This window comes from Cibotium barometz, chromosome 54 (assembly GCF_041138505.1).
Source record: "Cibotium barometz isolate CiBa-2024 chromosome 54, ASM4113850v1, whole genome shotgun sequence".
NCBI classification, from domain to species: domain Eukaryota; kingdom Viridiplantae; phylum Streptophyta; class Polypodiopsida; order Cyatheales; family Cibotiaceae; genus Cibotium; species Cibotium barometz.
The window spans coordinates 18,069,568-18,080,969 of NC_141099.1; positions in this window are offsets into that span (position 1 = coordinate 18,069,568).

Here is an 11,402-nt window from a genome sequence, read left to right on the forward strand (position 1 = left end):
CCTTGTAAGTGAGGTTCAAACTCAAGTTTGACCCTTATGTGAAAGTCCTGGCAGGTAATATGGTTCCTAATTCATTATGGTACATCACTCAATGTTGAGTAATCTAAGTTTGGATACAAAGTATATGTGTAGATATAAAAATGACTAGTATTGTATTAGCCTTGGTGTATTATTTAAATCCTAAAAGTAATAGCATTTTATTTTAATCTTACAGATATATACAAAGAAGGGAAAGAAAAAGATAACATTGCTCAACTAGAACATCATCATGAAAGCCCTACTAGAGAGATCAACTCTCATGATTCAAATGCTAGAAATAATGAAGACAGCATGGTGGAGGTAGATCACATCGATGATTCAGCTTTGCAAACATCTTCAAGGCCTTCAAGTGATAGGACTAAAGAGACTAAGGACATTCCTGATTTGCAAGTTAATGTTGAGGTTAGTGAGAATAAAGATAAAGTTAATGAAGAGCTTCAAGAGACTTTTGCAACCAAGGAGAGACAAGAAGAGATTGTCGAACAAATTGATGAGGCTACATATGCTACGAATAAAGAGAAAATAGTTGAAATCAAAGACTCTGTGGCAGAGGGTGTTGAAGAAATTGACGAGGCTACATATGCTAGAATAAAGAGAGAATAGTTGAAATCAAGGACTTTGCGACAGAGGGTGCCAAGAAAACTAAAGGTAGATCTTTTTCAATAGAATGTTATTTAAGATGATTTATTCAGCAATTTTGTGTGTTAAAAAGTATGTTTCTCAGCGAGAGTTGTTTTTGCAGGTACAGCTGCTTCTAACAATCACAAGTTAAGTGCGCAAGAAATAGAGCAACGTGTTGAGGAGCTACATTCTGATACACAAAAGAGTAGGCCTCTAGGAAGTTTATATTATTTTGAGAGAGATGGAGATAGATTAGTATTTCAATCTTCACTAATCAATAGGGAAATGCAATCAAGTATAGGAGCCATTGTCATAGATGAGTATGGGAGTGAAACAAAAGTAAACTTGTGGATGTTTTGTTGTAATTAGCTCTCATTGATAATATAGGATCACATGTTTTAACATTGTTAAGTATGTAAACACATTAAAGTGTTATCATTCTTCTGTATCGTATGCAGAAAATATTCCTCGTGCAATCACCATAAAGAAACATGCACTTATACTTGATCTTAATGGAGTTTTACTCAACAAGGAAGAGAAGAGGCATCCACAAACAAATTGTATTCGAATTGATATTGGTCGCACCACAGTTGTTATTCGTCCTGGGTGTTTTGAATTTTTGGATGAGATTTGCCAATAATTTCATGTTGGTATTTGGTCCACCATGCTACGAAAGAATGTTTGTGCCTATGTAAACACTCTTGAACAGTATGCACATAAGAAATATCATTTCTTTATGGTGTAGGGACAAGAAGAATGTTATATCCATAATCTTCAAAAAGTGTATAGGCCAGATAAGCCTACTGTTGAGGCTATGTTTAAACCTTTACTCAAGGTTTGGAATCAGTGCCAAGATATTTGCAATAAGAAGAATACATTGCTTATTTTGATGATAGCCCTTTCAAGGGATGTGTTAATCCAAAAGACATCTGTCTCTTCCCTGAAAGTTTTCAAGGAGGGCACGACTATGTACTGTGCAATGACCTTCTACCCTACCTTTTAAATCTAAATAATACAAATGATGTTAGGTCTATGATTTTGCTTAATTGGCTAGGTCAATCTCCTATCACACATGGTCATAATTTATTTATCGATTTTTGAGATGTACTGGAAGAATGGCTCTAATTCACCTCCCAATTTTTGTGAGAAGAGCTCAACGAATATTCAGATGAAGTGGAAAACTCATCTTGTGCTAAAGAATGTCCAATCAAGAGGGGAAAAAAGAGAAGTAGAATCCATAAGCAAGGATCTAGCAATGTTGGGTACCATTACTATCCAAAGACCAGCTAAGCTTGTTAAAAATGTGTTACAAAACAAGGATTTTGAGTGATCATCAACACGCTATTGCTTATGCTACTCGCTTGGGATATGATCGTGGTCATCTCATAAGTGGAGTTGCAGCAAAAGCATACATATCAAGGCTACAAAAGGCTTACTTGAGCTTATGGGTAGGATAATGTCTGGTTTCATTAAACATTGAGTGACAGTATAATCAGATTCCAACCTAACCCATACTAGTTGTTGCTGCAGGTCGAAGGAAACCATTTCTGAGGTCTAAATGTGCAGTTTGAAGTATGGGATCTGCACAAATATCAAGACTTGTTGGGTGCAGAATGTTTGGAGCCATTTTGTACTAAAAGCCCATAAGGTAAACTTAGGCTTTGGCCAAAACAATGTGCTTAGATGGGTTTAATTTTTGGATTATACGAGCCAAATCTTTACACTATTGTATCAAGCAATCAAATGCCTCCAAACTTACTATCATTTGATTATCTCTTTTGTCAATATTTGCAATTTGATTGCAATAAAGATGTGTTTGTTTTTTATTGAAGATATTGCCTTGTCAAGGTGTAAGGCTATGAATGTTATAATTTAATTTGGATAGACTCAATTATCTCAACAGTGAAAATCTTTTATACATCATATTCAATAAATTTGATGAAATTTAGCATTGACAATATACTCGCTCTTTTATTTTTTTGGTTGAACTTCTGAGGTATTGGAGCATTTGTCTATGAAGGTTTAAGACCATCCATATCATGGATGAATTTATGTTGTTGGCACATAATATATTTATTTAAAATTTTGAATGTCCATTAACCATACATTTTGTTTTCAACACGATATGTTGAAGCATATAGCTTTGATTTCAAGTGTACAAAAAACTTACTAATGAGGTGGCACCAATCATTGGTGACTTATGTACCTAGAAGCAAAAGAGTTCCACCACCCCCAGATACAATAAGGAAACAAAGAAGAGTATTGATACTTGAACTCAATGGTGTTTTACTTAAGACCATTGAGATGCAACATGGTGATGTATGTCCAGACTGGGCCGAACATATGCATCTTGTGGAAGAGAATACAAGTGTTTGGCATTTGATTCGCAAAGATGCATTCACTTTCCTTGATTTTTGTATGCAATGGTTTGAGGTATGGATGTGGAGTACTAATAGACTACAAAGGACTCGACGCATTCTTGAGTTGTACTTTGTGTATGCAATGGTTTGAGGTATGGATCTGGAGTACTAATAGACTACAAAGGACTCGACGCATTCTTGAGTTGTGCTTTCCTCAGCACCATCAAAAGTTTAAGGTCGTAGAGCAGGGCAGGCAGCATGTCAAAAGACAAATCTTCTAATTGGATATCGATTTGTATACCACAAAAACTTGGATGTAGCATGGAGAATTTTTCATGACTTGGATGGAAATAACACGCTAATTTTTGATGATACCCTCTACAATGTAATGTGGAATATGCCCAGAATCTATTTGATTTTTCCAAAGATGTGGAATCAAAATATAGAGGAGCTTCAAAGTTTTTTGGAGACAACAATCAGCGCATGGTTACTTGGTTGGATTTATGCAAAGAACAAATGCGAGTATACTTGCAACACTTTAGTAAATGAAGCAGCTTAGATAGAGAAACTTTGTATGTATTGGAGCAATACATGAGAAAACGCTATGCTTGAGATACAATTTGTACTCAATTATTATCTTGACAAAGTGTCTACGAAGGGTTTTTGTCTTCGGATGAATTGTAAACTTGAATGTAATAATCTCATTGAAATTTGATTGCTTCTGGTATTTCAAAACACCACACTCTTTGGAGATCCCTCAATTCTAAGGTTCCTTTTCCAAGTGTTCTTTGGCATTATTATCCCATGTTTTTACTTTAATGTCCCTCAAATTTGAGCATATATATCATGATTTATAATCTTGATATATATCATGATTTATAATCTTGATATGGTGTCTAAGATGGGTTTCAATCGTCGTAAACTAATTAGCACATTGTTACTGTCATTGAGATTTACTTTTTGTTTTGTTGTTTCTAACACCACACCCTTTAGAGATCTCTCATTTCTAAGGTTCCTTTTTAAGTGATATTTAGAATTCTTTTGGCAAATTAAATAAAACCCATGTTTTTACTTCAATGTCTCAAAGTGGATATAGTATTTAACATTATCTTCTTCATATGAAAGGTGTTGTATAATCTCAATTAAGTTTAGTGTCATGTTTCCCTTGTCCTTCCAATATTGTTGCATTGACATATGTATCTATACAACTACAAACAAATACGCCAAATAGTTGTGTCAAGATATAATCTAATGGCACAAAGAGTGTACCAACAAATAGATGCTAGCTCAAACTACACAAAACTACCAAGTTTCCAACCAATCCTATAAGAAATGGGACTCGAATAAATCCCAAAAATCCTAAATTTGTCTTGTACCGGAAGCTCACCATCTAAATCGAACCGAGGCTGGTCAAGACCTTGGCCGAGACCTTGCTATACGAGACATCCTCCGTTGACTCTCTGTCAGCTGTTGCAACTTTATCAGCTAGGTCTCCACGACCTTAATCATCACAAGACGGTCAAAACGTTTCCCCAGCACTCTTGACATAAAACATTCATTTAAAAACAGACCATAAATACAGTTTCTCTAACGAACTCTCGTCTTTCCACATTAATCAACATTACTTAATACACATTCATTTCATATAAAATCCCATTCTCATCCAATCACATCACTTTCCATCTCATCACTTCTTTCCTCAAATATCCTCATCAGATCTCATCCACTCGCATTTACCCATATCCACATCTCATCACATCACATTCATTCACATCTCATCCATTCATATTTACCCGATTCGCATCACATCACATCACATTCATTCACATCCCGATTCACATGACATTACATCCATTCTCATCCCATATCATTCATTCACATCCCGATTCACATGACATCACATCCATTCACATCCCATATCATTCATTCACATCCCGATTCACATGACATTACATCACCTCTCATTCATTCACATCTATCCATTTTACATCACATCACCTCCATCCATTCACATCTATCACATCACATTCAATTCATATCCATCACATTCACATCCACATATCATTTCGAAAGGTCTCAACTTAGTTTCAGATTTGGTGGGGGTTTTGAGAGTATTTTTCTAAATTGGTCACACCTTCTTTTCTTAAAAGAGTTTGGTCTTGGTCATAGTCTGATTCAAGGTTGGAGTCTGATAAGATTTTTCCTGAACTAGCTTCCTTAATCTAGTTACTATTTTATCGCATTTCTTTCTTTGAAAATTCACTTAACCCATTTCTAAATTAATTACGAATTCCAATGAAAAATAAATTTATCATTTATCTGAATATTTCAATCTCGATAGATCTCTTGAATTTTCTTTTTACAATCCTGCTGAATATAAAACGATAGAAATTTTTTTCTTTTAATATAATAAATCCTCTATGCATCTTTTTATGCAAAAAATCAAAACTAATAAGAATAACACTTTTGAATTAAAATAGATTCCTTTATGGGTCTTTCTATGCATAAAATCAAAATTAATGAGAATAACACTTTTGAATTAAAGATAAATTCCTTTATGCATCTTTCTATGCATAAAATCAAAACTAATGAGAATAACTCTTTTGAAATAAAAAAAATTCTATTATGCATCTTTCTATGCATAAAATCAAAATTAATGAGAATAACACTTTTGAATTAAAAATAAATTCCTTTATGCATCTTTCTATGCATAAAATCAAAATTAATGAGAGTAACACTTTTGATATAAAAATAAATTCCTTTATGCATCTTCCTATGCATAAAATCAAAATTAATGAGAAAAACCCTTTTGAAATAAAAATAAATTCCTTTATGCATCTTTCTATGCACAAAATCAAAATTAATGAGAATAACACTTTTGAATTAAAAGTAAATTCCTTTATGCATCTTTCTATGCATAAAATCAAACATAATGAGAGTAACACTTTTGAATTAAAAATAAATTCTTTTATGCATCTTTCTATGCATAAAATCAAAAGTAATGAGAGTAACACTTTTAAATTAAAAATAAATTCCTTTATGCATCTTTCTATGCATAAAATCAAAATTAATGAGAGTAACACTTTTGAGATAAAAATAAATTCCTTTATGCATCTTTCTAAGCATAAAATCAAAATTATTGAGAATAACTCTTTTGAATTAAAAATAAATCCCTTTATGCATCTTTCTATGCATAAAATCAAAATTAATGAGGATAACGCTTTTGAAATAAAAATAAATTCCTTTATGCATCTTTCTATGCATAAAATCAAAATTAATGAGGATAACACTTTTGAAATAAAAATAAATTCCTTTCTGCATCTTTCTATGCATAAAATCAAAATTACTGAGGATAACTCTTTTAAATTAAAAAGAAATTCCTTTATGCATCTTTCTATGCATAAAATCAAAATTAATGAGAATAACACTTTTGAATTTAAAATAAATTCCTTTATGCATGTTTCTATGCATAAAATCAAAATTAATGAGAATAACTCTTTTGAAATAAAAATAAATTCCTTTATGCATCTTTCTATGCATAAAGTCAAAATTAATGAGAATAACTCTTTGGAAATAAAAATAAATTCCTTTATGCATCTTTCTATGCATAAAAACAAAATTAATGAGAATAAAAACTTTTGAACTAAAAATAAATTTCTTTATGCATGTTTCTATGCATAAAATCAAAATTAATGAGAATAACTATTTTGAATTCAAAATAAATTCCTTTATGCATATTTCTATGCATAAAATCAAAATTAATGAGAATAACTCTTTTGAAAAAAAAAATTTCTTAATGCATCTTTCTATGCATAAAATAAAAATTAATGAGAATAAGACTTTTGAATTAAAAATAAATTCCTTTATGCATCTTTCTATGTATAAAATCAAAATTAATGAGAATAATACTTTTTAATGAAATATAAATTCCTTTATGCATCTTTCTATGCATAAAATCAAAATTAATGAGAATAACTCTTTGGAAATAAAAATAAATTCCTTTATGCATCTTTCTATGCATAAAATCAAAATTAATGAGAATAACTCTTTTGAAATAAAAATAAATTCCTTTATGCATCTTTCTATGCATAAAATCAAAATTAATGAATAACACTTTTGAATTAAAAATAAATTCCTTTATGCATCTTTCTATGCATAAAATCAAAATTAATGAGAATAACACTTTTGAATTAATAATAAATTCCTCTATGCATCTTTCTATGCATAAAATTAAAGTTAACGAGAATAACTCTGTTGAAATAAAAATAAATTTCTTTATGCATCTTTCTATGCATAAAATCAAAATTAACAAGAATAACACTTTTGAAATAAAAATAAATTTCTTTATGCATCTTTCTCTCATAAAATTAAAATTTATAATTAATATCAATGATATCCATGCATATTCATAGATGAATATGTACATGGAATAATGAGGATATTTCATTTAGATGCAAAGAAGGGTGAAAGTTACTCTTTTGAATTAATATTAAAATAACTTTTATTTTCTACAAAATTCTACAAAATTTTACCATAACCTCCTTTGTATGGCTGACCATTTCTGAATTTTAACATTCAATTTATGACTTGAATTAATCCAATTTGAATTCTAATATCTCTAATCTACTCCATTTTCTAAAAATCAAGAGAGTAAACAATGAAAAGAGTTTAATCAGTCTTTTAAATAAACTTTCTAGGATTAAGAAGGGCAGAATTGTAAAGAAGAGAATGGGGTGGCCTTTCCATCAAGGCATAGCGTTAGATTTAATTCAAACACTTTTATAGCATAAAATTCAAGAAAACCATAGATTTAAAACTCACAATAAGTAAGAATTAAGCTTACATGGAGTTTGTAAGATTTCCTTTGGCTTGAGGGATTGAGGGTTCTACTCTTGTTTGCAGCAAGAGTGGCCACCAGTTCTTTTGGAGAGGATTTAATAAAAAACAATTGAATTATCAAGTGAATTCAATTGAATTATCGAGTGAATTCAATGTATTTGACTCTGGGGAGTAGTAGAGTAACAATGCATGAACACTATTGACCTTTTACAAAGGGGAAGGCTTCTATTTATAGGAAACAATGAGCCTCTAACCAAGTAAACCGATTCTATAATTTTCCAGATCAGTTTGGTCAATTTTTTACCATTTGTAGGTCAGTTTAGCTTACTTTTTGGATCTAGTTGAAATAGGAGAGAGGAGAGATAAAATATCTCATTATTTATGAGTTTAAAACTCCTCCACACATGTGAAATAGGTGCCTCCTTCATGAGGGAAAATCCCCACACTGAGGTGTCAAAAATGCATCATTTCCTCTAAATATCTCTTCTTTTTTAACTAATAACCTTGTCCTTAGTCAACTCTTCATCTTATGTGAGTATTTACTCATTTTTGGAGGATTTTCTTTTATTCTTCAATTTATCTCCTCCCTACATTTGGATTAATCTTATTGGTCCATAGGAACCTTAATCTAAAATTTTTAAAAAATCTGGACCCTCAGGCTAAGTACCTATTATCAATTTATTCTAATTGCACACAGGAAAGTTCTTTTTGAATTTCTGTTTCAGGGAAAATCATTTTAATAAGAAGGGATATTTCTCCATCCAAAGATATTAAAAAACTGAATTATCTCTCTCTAGAATATTTTCTCTCTCTAGGCCAAAACAGATAGAAACAAGATCTATTATTATTTTGAAAAGGGAATTGATTACAGGGGGAGAAACTAGAAATCTTGAGGGGCTGGAGGAGGAATCTTACATCCTACCCCACTTAAAAAACGTGAGATGTCCAGGTGGAGTATGATCTCTTTCATCTTCTTCTTCTTCTTCAATCACTTCCAACGTTACTGCCTTGGAAGTGGACGACCGATTTGGGAACAACTCTCTTTGACTTCCCCTATTCTGAGGCAGAGGTCTTGTATTACTTTGGATTGAAACTACAGGTTAGTTAGAGGGTCTACCTCTGGGATTTCCCTGATTTTGGCGGATAGAAACCTGATTAGGAAGGAAGGAGCTGGATTCTGGAATCTTGATCCGTGATTTCCCTACCCTAAAAACCTTGATCCAAAAGTAGTTGGGCAATCCATACTGCTGCGATGTCCAACTCCTTGATAGTTATAGCATTTCACTCCCTTGTTCAAGGGTGAAACTACTGAAGTTGAATTCTAGGGGATTGAGTTTCGGGAAAAGGTCTTCCATTCTGGAACTTCCCATATCCTGGACTTGACCCTGATATCTCTTAGGCGATGGAAGGTTGGAATCACCATCTAGAACTAAAAACCTTTTAAAAGGTGATGGTGCTGGCTTTGGTGGGACCTTGACATCAAAGGCCTTGGAAAAATCCTTCGCCATTCGCCGCACTGCTTCGGCCATGGAAAGCCATGGAAACTGGCTTGGTGTTCTTCACCAAAATATTCAAAGGTTTGTTTATTCCCCGAATGAACCTAGCCATCAGCTCTGCAGTGGCGAGTATTTGAGGAGGAGAGCGAATGCTTGGTGATATACTTCAATAGTTCTGCTCCCCTGGGTTAACTCTAGAATTCGTTCATCTTTGTTTCCAAAAATCTGGGAGGACAGAACCTCGTCCTTAGGTAAATTTTGAGATCATTCCATGTCTGGGTATTCCGATCCAGACGGCTTGTCTCATAGTTATTTATCCATGCCACTCTGGCTATTTCTACTATCTTCAGCCTTGCAGGAGCCATTTTTCTCTTCACATTGTACCTGGTGACATCAAAGTACTCTTCCATTGCTTCGATCCACTTCTCCACAGCCTCACCCAAGTTTTCCCCTTTACCCTTGAAAGGTCCATGCTGCGAACTATGAAGAGTTTTATGAACATCCAAGTCGAGCTCTTGCTCATCGAGTTGGGGGTTATCATTTCTACCACGACGACCTCGATCCATGTTCCTATGAATACAAAAAATCTTGTTAAGTCCCTTTATTTATGATTCAAATCCGATTTTTGATTCATCTGTGATTCTGGGGTTCCTTAGATAGGTCGGCTCCCCACAGAATCGTGGGATAAAGATACTCCATTATCAGTAGATAACAATTCATTTAGAACATATCATTCATATCTTTAACACAATAATGGTCTATTAGACCGAATTTTTCATATGAACAGTCCTCCATGGGGGATTTCAATTTTATAGATTTTTAATTTGTCATCCCTTAACTTGATCCACTGGGTTAAGAGTTAACAGTAGCAATCTATCAGCACAATCCTGTGAGGTCCCCCTGTTCCCACCGAGCAACGGATTCGGGTACTAGCAGCGGAAGTAGCACTTCTCGCGCGGGACAGGGGTCCCACATTCGGGGCCTCGTCCACGGATATCCGGACAAGAGACTAATCCGTCGATTTTTCCAAAACCGAACCCGGAAAAAACTTCCCTTACCGGAAAGCACGGGCGATTCCACCAGGATAATTTTTTTCTCTAACGAAGACAAGATCATTTCTGATCAAGCTGATCCAATTGTATCTTCAAGATACTAGATCAGATCAAGGAAGAAACTTGCACTTGGATCATTGGGATCAACGCTTTTTTCCCCATTCAAGAGGCACAGCCGTTGATTCCTATCCATAGAACAATTACTGTCCGGGATTTACTTTATCTATCGTATTAACAAAAGTTGAGTCTCGATTTACGGATCCATCAGTCCAGCCTAACCCCATCCGATCCCATGGGTTAGCCAACCGCCCAACCACTGTAGTGATGGGATCCAATTTGGAATTTGGTTAGGTTTTGTCCCGGGTACCAAGGAAAAGAGTTCCAAGGCCCCCTAGCCGGAAGTTCATGCAAACATAAAATTAGGCACACCACTTACACACCCAATATGAAATTGCCTTATTCTTAGCATCAGCTAACTTTAAAACAATCCTTTAATGAAACCATAGTACCACTGATCACAGTCTTCCAAATTATCCGGTTGATTCTCAAATTTCCCATCATTCCTTCATCAGAGTATCTATGGCATCATTGGCAACTAGAACGCTCACCACCTGTCCACACAGAGGCCGTTTCCATAGTTCCTAGCCCATAATACTCGGCAATATAATCATTTATCAAGATGGACTCTCGTTGAAGATCAGCAAGATCAACCAACAGATCCATATAAAAGAGCCATGGACTCATCCGTTGAGGACCAGCAAGGTCAGTCAACCAGATCCATGCCCGGTTTCACAAAACAACTCTTACTCCTTGTTCCAATATCTTCCTCGACGCACGCGTGGGTATCCTAGGCGACCCAGAGCCCGAGCACCGTATGGTCAGCACCCTCTAGGATCCTTCGCAGGTGACCTAGCGCTTCACTCATAGGCCGCTTCCTTGGTCCCTCATCCACCGTACCGGAAGCTCACCATTTTAATCGAACCGAGGCTGGTCAA